We start from the raw sequence: 10,122 nt of genomic DNA, 5'->3' as shown, positions 1-10,122 counted from the left end.
ATTTACTTCTTAGAACTATTGCTATCCTCAACTTTAGAACAACTCTGTGAAGTAAATACTATTATTATCCTCAGTGCAGAGATGGAGCATAGAGAGAAAGTGGGTGGATTCAATTTGAACTTTGTAAGATAGAACACCTGTAAGACACGCATCCATAGATATTCACAAGGCTGCTATACTTAATCATGAAATTCAGGACAGCATTTGAATTAGACATTAGAATCCTCAGTCTGTGGATGCAAACGAGGGTAGTAGACCTGGAGGACATCTTTTAGGATCATTTGCAGAGTTAAAAGGGTGGGGAGGGGCCGAGCTCTAAAGCGCACCAGACACACCATAATCGGTCATTAATGGAGTCACGTAAGTACAGTGACTGGATCTTGTGTAACTGAACTGCTAATGAAAGCATCTCTGTTTATACTGGAAAAGGGGCCCAGATTCCAGTATCTTTTGCCTTCAAAAAAGGGCAGAGACAAATATTAGAACATGTTGGTCAATGACTAAGAAGGCCTGGAAACTATGACTGAAACAGTGTAACTGTGGGAACACCACAGAATGGCATGGAAATCAATAACCACAGGGCAAGCACTCCATCAGTCGGCAGCCTTCTGAAAGATTCTCTTGGGAGGCAATGGGAGACTTGTTCTTTGTGGTTAAAGAAGATGAAATTAGGACATGTGGGTGAAAGCTGCAGAGAAGCCTATTTCAGCTCGCTTAAGGAAGTGTTTCCCATGGCCAGAGCTCTCAAGTGGACCTGGCTGCCTGTCAGCAGCCACTGGCGGATGAAGGCCAGGTTCCAGCTGAGGGTTAGACAGGACGGGTCCCCTCTGTACCCATGGGAACCCTCACAGTCTTCCTCACAGTTGTGAGGAAGGCTGTGAGGATAGAATGGGTATTTTTCCTGGTTGGGCAAGAACTATAGGACAATAGCCGTGTGGTTCTCAGACAACTCTCCTTGACTGTGACGTGGGTTCTATAAAGGCCAACAATAGTGCTCACAGAGCAATGGCTCTTTGATTCCCATCAAGCAGTACTTTAGGTGTCCTCCCAAGTTGGAGGAGGAAGACTCTAGTTTCAAGTCTCTCTTACATCAAGAGAGAATTCACTAAGGGCAGACTCACAGAAATCTCCCATCTGAAACAACCTCAGAGTTCTAGCTGAGTTCACACCACATAGGATCTCCCTTTCAGCACCCCTAACAAATGCCCACCTAGTTCTATTTATACATCTTCCACAATGAGGAGCTTTCTGCTTCACAAGGTAGCCATCCATGGTTCAATAGTTCTCTTTGTTATTTATAAAAATGAAAACAACGGAGGACATTTAGTTGGTTCTCACTATGTGTCCAACTAAGCTGAATACTTTCCATTCATTAAACCATTAGTCCTTGCCACACAGACTTATTAAACAGATGAGGAAATTAAACATCATAATGTGAGGAATATGTTCAAGGCCATGAAAAGTGATAGAGCTAGCTTCAAAGAATATGATTTTCACAAACCACTCACTCATCAATCATTTCAATTGTAACATGTCTGAAAATCGCCTTTACTGTTACACACCAAAACTTTCTCTTTAAATGCTTTTGTTTCAACTTTTTTGAAAAGTTAAATATCTACTTTAACCACTTCTTATATATCTGAAATCATAAAATTGTCTACTAGTTATATATTTCCCTAGTATGTAGTAAAGTAAACTTATAACAAAATTTTTCAAAATGTTAAATCATGTCCTAGATAAAAAAAACTTTCTTAGCACCATTTTGTATATACTGTATTTTGGAAAACATTGCTCAGCGCTACATTATTTCTAATTTTTTAAATACATATTTTGAATCAAAAACTCGATTTTTGCAATTATTTCTCACTGTTGGTATTAACTCTGCCCTGTGAGCCTACAGAGAAAAAGTCTTGGCAATCTTGTCTTTAAGACTGGTTTTCAAGTGTCTGAGAAGACCCTATCTCCCTGAAGTCTTCTCAAGGTTGGTCATTTCCTGTTCCTCCAACTCTTAGAGCTTCTAGGTTCCTCTAGACCCTCTTAGGCTGGTCACTCTTGCTTAAATTACCCTATGCTGTAAAAATAACCACAGTTGTTATTACATAAGGCTATATACAACCCCAGTTGTAAAACTCAGAATCTTTACACATATACCCAGTAGGTGCTTCTGTACTTAGATTCAGATGGAAACAGGGCTGGGGACAGAGCACATAGCTTGCTGGAAAGAACATGGTCCCAGCCCAGACATGGACTGTTTCACAGCTCTGCCCACCCTCTGGCTACCACTGATTTATAGGAGCCTGAGTTTATTTAGTTGAGAAATGAATATAATGTCTTGTTGTGCCAGCCTCTCAGTGTGGTTGAGAGGACAAAATGAGACAGTTGACATGTAAATTGTGTAAACAATAAAGAGTTCCACACATTAGTTATCACTAAAGCAGACCATATGGACTTCCCCAGTGGTGCAGTGGAAGCTGTCCATGCTTCCACCGCAGGGGACAGAGATTTGATCTTGGTCAGGGAACTAAGATCCCAAACACCACAGTGCGGCCATTAAAAGAAAACAATTAGGCTGCATGGCCTAAATACACCATTATTTAATCCTATAAGTGACCTTCGAACCCAGGCTACCTTATAGCTCTTCTAGAAAATATCAACTTAGTGTTGTGGACCACACTTGCTGGTCAAGTAAGTCACATGTGAGGGTTGCTATATTCTAGTCACTGTTCCAGGCCTGGGATACAGTGTTGAGTATAGAAGACAAGTAGGGTGGGTATTCAACTAGACAAACTAATGGTCATACTGATCACTAAGATACTGAAATATTTCCACAACAGTGGGTACATAGACATTTTCTTGAGTCCCGTAATTAACCTGCCCTGCTTATTTACTTCAACCCCTCCCTCTGGACTCCTGGGCCTCCTCAACAACTTAAAGGTCAAGGGGGCCCTCTGGACCCTGTTTCAAGACTTTGGTCAATGTCAATCTTGACTGATTAGTGCCATGTAACACTGGTTGTTAAACATTTGGAATAGCACTCTGGGAAAAGAGATTCCATTCTACTGAGAAGATACAGAGTAAACAGTGAATGAAACAATGCATAAGTCAATAGCAGATTGTGATAAGACTCTAAAGAAACGAGATGATAGTTGGGCTGAAGCAGGGGTGGACCTCAGATAGCGAGATAAGGAAAGGCCTCCTTGCAGAAGTGACATTTTTTTGAGACAGGAATAGGGAAGAAGGAGTGAGAGCCACCCATGCAGAGATCTCGGGGAAGAGCATTGAAGAGAGAGGAAAGAGCATCGAAGGGAAAGGAACGAGTAGGAGCCAAAGCCCTGGGGCAGGAACGGGTTTGGCATGTACAAAGAGGAGAGAGAAGGCCCCTGCGACTGCATCACAATCAGTGTTGTCCAAAGTAGGCCAGTGCAACAGCATGTGAGCGTGGGCAGTCTCTGGCAACAATCTGGGTTTTATTCCAAGTGGGAGGAGCAGTCACTGGATGATTTAAGAACACTGAAATGTGATGATCATATTTACAAATGCCTGGTTCTAAGAAACTCAGAAGACACTGTTTCCTATTGTCTGTTGACTACAACTGCAAAACCTGAGGCTGACGAATGACCTGATAGACGCATACCTGGTAATGATAACAAATTCACCAGCCTAGAGCCTGGGACCAAAATAGGAGGGAAATCAGACACCCAGGAAACCTGCCTTGCAAGGTTGGAAAAACAGGAAATGACCAACCTATAGAAATCTTAATGGGAACATAATCTTCTTAGACACTTAAAAACCAGCCTTGGAGACCAAGCTACCAAACGTTTTCCTTTCTTTTTTAAAGTATAGTTGATTTACAATGTTGCGCTAATTATTACTGTACAGCAAATGATGGCCATCATTAAAAAGTCTACAAACAACAAACGCTGGAGACGGTGTGAAGAAAAGGGAACCCTCCTACACTGTTGGTGGGAATGCAAATTGGTGCAGCCACTATGGAAAACAATACGGTGGTTCCTCAGAAAACTAAAAATAGAATTACCAGTAAAGCAACTATCCTCCAATTAAAAATAAATTTAAAACAATAATAAAAAACAAACAAAAAAATTACCATATGACCCAACAATCCCACTCCTGGGCATACATCCAAAAGAAACTCTAATTCCTATGTTCATAGCAGCACCATTTACAGTGTTCTCAAGACATGGAAACAACCTAGATGTCCACTGACAGATGAATAGACAACAAAGATGTGGTGTGTATGTACAATATTTTCCTTTCAATAGTCTGACTTCCACAACAATCAGGTAAAGTGGTTCAAGGAGAAGTTATCATTTCTTACCATTTTATAAATAAGAAGCACCAGATTCTGCAAAGAAAATTACAACTGTGCTCCACAGAGCCATTGGCAGGGGTTATTTCACTTATTTTACTTACTGAGAAATCAATCAAGAAGATTTACCTGATTTTATACACAATCATCACTGCTGGCTTAGACTAGAATACAGATGCCCTGATTCTCATTATAATATTCCTTATGACGTTGGGGAATAGGAGAATTTTGTAACGTGTTAGTCAACTGAAGAATGACCCAGCCAATTCCCCAAGTACTATTCAGCCCACAGATGTGATGACTATCTGGTCAGGCATTCAGACAACCTGTTTGCTTTATCGAGTGTAGAGAAGGCATACATGCATTCGGTTTGGCATATATACACTTCAGTTAATTTTCATTCTAAATTTTAGAGATGGCTAAAATCTGCCCAGAAAATTATCTGTGATTGAACTATCATCTAGTCAGAAAAAAAAAAGAAAAAAATCTAAGCTTTCTAAAGATGACCCAGAAGATCACAGTAGTATGAGGGAAAGAGGGGTGGATGAGAAAGGAAGAAATGCTTCTTTGTTCCTAAGTAGCCTGTAACTGTGAGTCACTCAGTCATGTCCAACTCTTTGTGACTCCATGGACTGTAGCCTGCTGGGGTTCCTCTGTCCATGGAATTCTCTAGGCAAGAATACTGAAGTGGGTAGCCATTCCCTTCTCCAGGTAGGGGATCTTCCTGACTCAGAGGCTGAACCGAGGGCTCCTGCATTGCAGGTTCTTCACTGTCTAAGCCACCCAGATAACTAGTGGGAAGCTGCGATACCCACAGTTATCCAAAAAGTACAGAATAATAGAGGTATACATCTTACGGTCATTATACACCACTACTGAATAAGAGAATGTCAGAAACATGAGAAAAATCTGTTGTCCACAGAATGGAATGTAATGTCAAGGTGGCCTTTCCCATACTTTTGCAATGACGTTTTCCCTCTGGACCCTCCTCCCTGCTGCATAGTTCCAACTTCATCTCCATTCGGTTCTCTCCCCATAACACTCCTTCACCCACGTCCTTAGCTTACTTTGATATTTTCTCTCTTCCAATAGTCTGTAAAGTCCTCTGCAGGGACCATGTCTCCTTCTCTCCCTAATTCCATAGTGCCAAGCATGGTATATTTCATTGAAAGGACACAGTCCAGTTCAGTTCAGTTGCTCAGTTGTGTCCAACTCTTTGCGACCCCATATGAATTGCAGCACACCAGGCCTCCCTGTCCATCACCAACTCCCAGAGTCTACTCAAACTCACGTCCATCGAGTCAGTGATGCCATCCAGCCGTCTCATCCTCTGTCATCCCCTTCTCCTCCTGCCCCCAATCCCTCCCAGCATTAGGGTCTTTTCCAATGAGTCAACTCTTCACATGAGGTGGCCAAAGTACTGGAGTTTCAGCTTCAGCATCAGTCCTTCCAATGAACACCCAGGACTGATCTCCCTTAGAATGGACTGGTTGGATCTCCTTATTAAATAACACAAAACACAGCCATGACTTCCATTTATGGAATAACATGTACCAGGCATGTAAGTGTTTTACCTAGTTTATTTTTATCCTTTTAGCAATCCATGATGTAGGTGTCTTCAGTATCATTTTACAGAGGAGCAGATAGAAGCTTGAGGAACTTAAACAACTTGCCCAACATCACCTAATGAGTAAGAAGCAGCTCAATTCACTTTTTTTTTTTTGATACAAACTCTAGAGTAACCTACATACTAATCTTGGCTGCCTCTCTGTACTATTTCATTATAAAATTGAAAGGAAAGAGCTGGAATGATGAGACAGAGTCAGACAAGCAGCCACTTGCATTAAGGAAGCTGGACCAGTTGAGCGGCCAGCAGAGTCCACATTCTTACTGTGTACCTGGGTATTAGAGGGTGGGCAGGTATCTGTGGGAAGGAACTCATTTCAGACCTTAAGCTAGTTCCCATCCCCTTTTAATACCAGACAAACAAACTGAAAAGGAGCTGCCCCGTGCTCAGATGTACTGCATGCTAATCCTGTACTCCTTGGGAGAAGAGAAGCAGTAGGAAATGTTTTCTACAAGTCTTTTCCTGGCAGACAGAGAGCTGAGTCAGACAGTCGGCTGAAATTGTGAAAGGGTAGACAGGCAGCTTAACAGAGGGTGGTGCAGGTTTCTTGTTACTTAGCCTTTCCCAGGAGCTGGGGAGCAGGATGCTCGCACCACAGTGAGAGCGGATATTTAGAAAGAGTGGGAGGTGTCCTGGTGAAGGAGAAATATGCCAATTTGGAAATCCAAGGTCTTGAAGTTGTTGAAAAAGCTATTGAAATGACGGCAGCGAATACAATGGGGTGTGGTTTAGTAGAAACGGGCACTAGCCTTGAACTTAGGGAATTGTACCTTTGAATTTCAGTGTTGAAACAAACTTTTTTGAAATGTTAATTAATATGAATTTGTTGCCAGAATTTTGCTTCATTCCTCATTTCTTCCCACATTCAATCAGCTAAGCATTCTCCATCATTGCTGTGGAGATGAAGTGACAGAAGAAAGCAGAAAAAGCAAAGGGAGTTGGTTGCTGGTTTGGAGTTTAGCAACCCACACATTATGCCTCAGCTATAGATGCATGAGGTTTTGAAAGAATATATGATATGGTGATGATATAAATGATAAGAGAAAGTTTACCTTGAAGACAAAAGATGGGTTCCAAAGGCTAAAAACAAAAAGATAAAAGATACTTAGAAGACAGTTGGACAAAGAATGAGAAGAAATAGCCGGAGAGACCTTAAGAACAGCACTGAGTCAACATCCAAAAATGACCAGTGTCCATCTGAGCAGGACCATGTGTAACCAGGGCCCAGGAATAGAAGCTACAGCCTTCAGACATGAAGTCTTACATGCTGCCTGTACTGAGGGGCTATGCTGAGGTCCTTCCTTCGACAGAAGTTAGCATCTAGTACACTGATAATCAAGCACAAGTGAAAGCCACGGATACCCTGGCCCATAAGCTTGTGTGACCCCCATCCAGCATATCCTAGAATTGTCGAGTATTTTTTAAAATGAAACAATTGTATTCAAATTCTCCAAAATTTATACTCAGTATGTTGTTTTCAACATGTTTCATTTTATAAAATGGTTGCATTGTTTCACTTTTCTTTTATAGTTTTCTTTTATACTTTTTCTATACAGTTCTTCAATAGAAGCCAGCGTCCTGAATTGCTCAGTTAGAAGCCCCTGTTTAAATTTCTTCCCAATATCCATGGCCAACCTCTGTCTTATAAATGAAATACTTTTGGTCTTTTGAATCCCTGATAGGGTGAGACTGCATTGTTACCCATAACCACACGGCCTAGTTCAGAATCAATCTTAGCATCCAGTTTTGCATTTCTAATCAAATTTACAATCCACCTTTCAGTTTCTTCTGGAGTTACATTCAGTTTACCTGCCAACATGTTAATGGTGGTACACTGATGGATACAGTGTATTTTGAGACAAAAAATTCAAATATAAAGAGTTCGGCATTTTCAATGAAATCCTCAAGTCACCAAGAAGAAATCATTCACTAGCACTGACTCATATTTCCTCAGCTTTTTCTGAGCTCTACCAAAGTCAAAGTTAACATATAAATATTAAACAAACTCTGTAACTGGGTTTTTATATGTGTAGGATTCCTGTTGAATAATTTTGACCAGATCTTTTATTAATAGTTCCTGCCAGCGTTTTTGAACATCTTTGTTTGCATGACTACTGGTAAAGAATCCACCTGCGATGCAGGAGACCTGGGTTCAATCCCTGGGTTGGGAAGATCCTCTGGAAAAGGGAAAGGCTACCCACTCCAGTATTCTGGCCTGGAGAATTTCATATGCTATACAGTCCACGGGGTCGCAAAGGGTCGGACACAACTGAGTGACTTTCACCTTCACTATGGTCAAAAAGCATAGAATATGTAGATACATAGTATAAAGCACGTTAAGATACTGTGGCTCACAAAGGAAGAGATCAATAATGCTATTATAATCTTTGGGGGTGATTGAAGAAAACAGAGACCAGTGAATGAGCTGTGTTTGCTACTGAAGAGACTGAAGTGGCAAACTCACAGAATTATTATCTATGATCTCTTTTAGCCACATAAGGTCTTACATGGCTGCATCCCAATTCTGCATGAAGACTTCGGAGGCCAGTTTCCCCAGGGTGATCTCAAAGCATTTCTATCCATTGTGGGAACAAACACTCTAAAAAAGTAAAAATATTCTGCTGCTCCAGAGTAATTTCCACCTTTATATTGGAACTTTGCATACCAGCAGAGTGGATCTAAATATAGAATTGTCAAGTCTACATCAGCCTCCTGGGACACTTGTATACCAAAGAAATAGATACTTAGAGGGGTTGGTAGTTTAGAAGAAAAACTCTCCCAATACATGGACTTACCGGGTGGGAATGAAGAAAGTCTCCAGGGATTTCTCCTGTAGCTGACAATCAAAAAAATAGTTTACCCTCTATGATTTTCAGAATAATGATCCCCAGTGACACCTGCATTCTAATCCCTATAATCTGTGGATATGTTGCTTTATATAGCAAAGGAGACTTTGCAGATGTAAGTGAGTTTAGAATTTTAAGACAGAAAGATAACCCTGGAATATCCTGGAGGATCCAATGTAATTATAAGGGTCCTTATAACAAGAAGGTAGGAGTGTCAGAGTCAGAAAGGGAGCTATGTCAATGGAAGGGGAAGTTGGAGTGATGTAGGACTGTGAACCAAAGAATATGGGTATTCTCTACAACCTGAAGGCAAAGAAATGCATGTTCTCCTAGAACCTCCAGAGGGAAGCATCTTGTTAATAACACAGAATCTTGAGCCTTTCTCTAGATCTACGAAATCAGATTATCTGAATTTGGGTCCAGACTTATCTAATTTTTAACACTATTCAGGCTATGCTATATAGTCAGTCTATACTAGCCCACGCACAGCAGGTTGAAAACCACTGGATCTAAACTGACAGATCAGTCTCTGAGACCACTATCACATTCAGAAATGTTAATGTCCTTTACCACATGAACACCAAGTGGTCACTCAGTTTCATAAAAACACTTAAAGGGATCATGATGTCATCACCTCTTGAATAATACAGCTTCCATTTATTGAATATATCCTAAGACAATCAATGTGCTAATATTTTATGCATTATCTCATTTAATCTTAGAGCAACCTTATAAAACAAGTATTGATGATATAAGTCGTGCATGCTAAGTTGCTCGAGTTGTGTCTGATTTTTTGCAACCCTATGGACTATAGCCCACCAGGTTCCTCTGTCCATGGGGTTCTCCAGGCAAGAATACTGGAGTGGGTTACCGTGCCCTCCTCCAGGGGATCTTCCCAACACAGGATTGAACCCTTGTCTCTTGATTCTCCTGCATTGGCTGGTGGGTTCTTTACCACTAGCGCCACCTGGAAAGCCAAGACTAAAAATGATCTAGGAAAGTTAACTGTAACAACATGGAAAGGGCAAAAGAATGGTTAACATGTAACTGGAATTGCTGTTTTTAATGCAACTGGGGAGGAGGAGACAGGATCTCAAACCAGTTGGACTCATTCCTACCAAGGTACCGATGTGAGGCTTCCCTTCCATATCACCTCTCCTCACAGGTGTTCAGAAGGCCTCCTGTCATCTCAGCAGCATCTTAGAATATATCCGGTAAAAAAAAAAAAAAAAAAAAAGTTGTTTCCATACAGGGAAAGTAGAATAGAGCTGAGCAAAGTTTTGGTCCCAAAAAGCTGTAATTCTCAGAGGACACTGACCAGC

The 10,122-nt window shown here is 41.1% G+C and overlaps 1 pseudogene; it reads right to left on the bottom strand.

Moving 5' to 3' along the window:
* Nucleotides 1-700: 700 nt before the first annotated feature.
* Nucleotides 701-8,741, bottom strand: LOC102273350 (eukaryotic translation initiation factor 3 subunit E-like; annotated as a pseudogene).
* Between the last annotated feature and the right edge of the window lie 1,381 nt (nucleotides 8,742-10,122).

Source organism: Bos mutus, chromosome 7, assembly GCF_027580195.1.
Source record: "Bos mutus isolate GX-2022 chromosome 7, NWIPB_WYAK_1.1, whole genome shotgun sequence".
Lineage (NCBI taxonomy): Eukaryota > Metazoa > Chordata > Mammalia > Artiodactyla > Bovidae > Bos > Bos mutus.
This window is presented reverse-complemented; position numbering and strand designations above follow the sequence as displayed.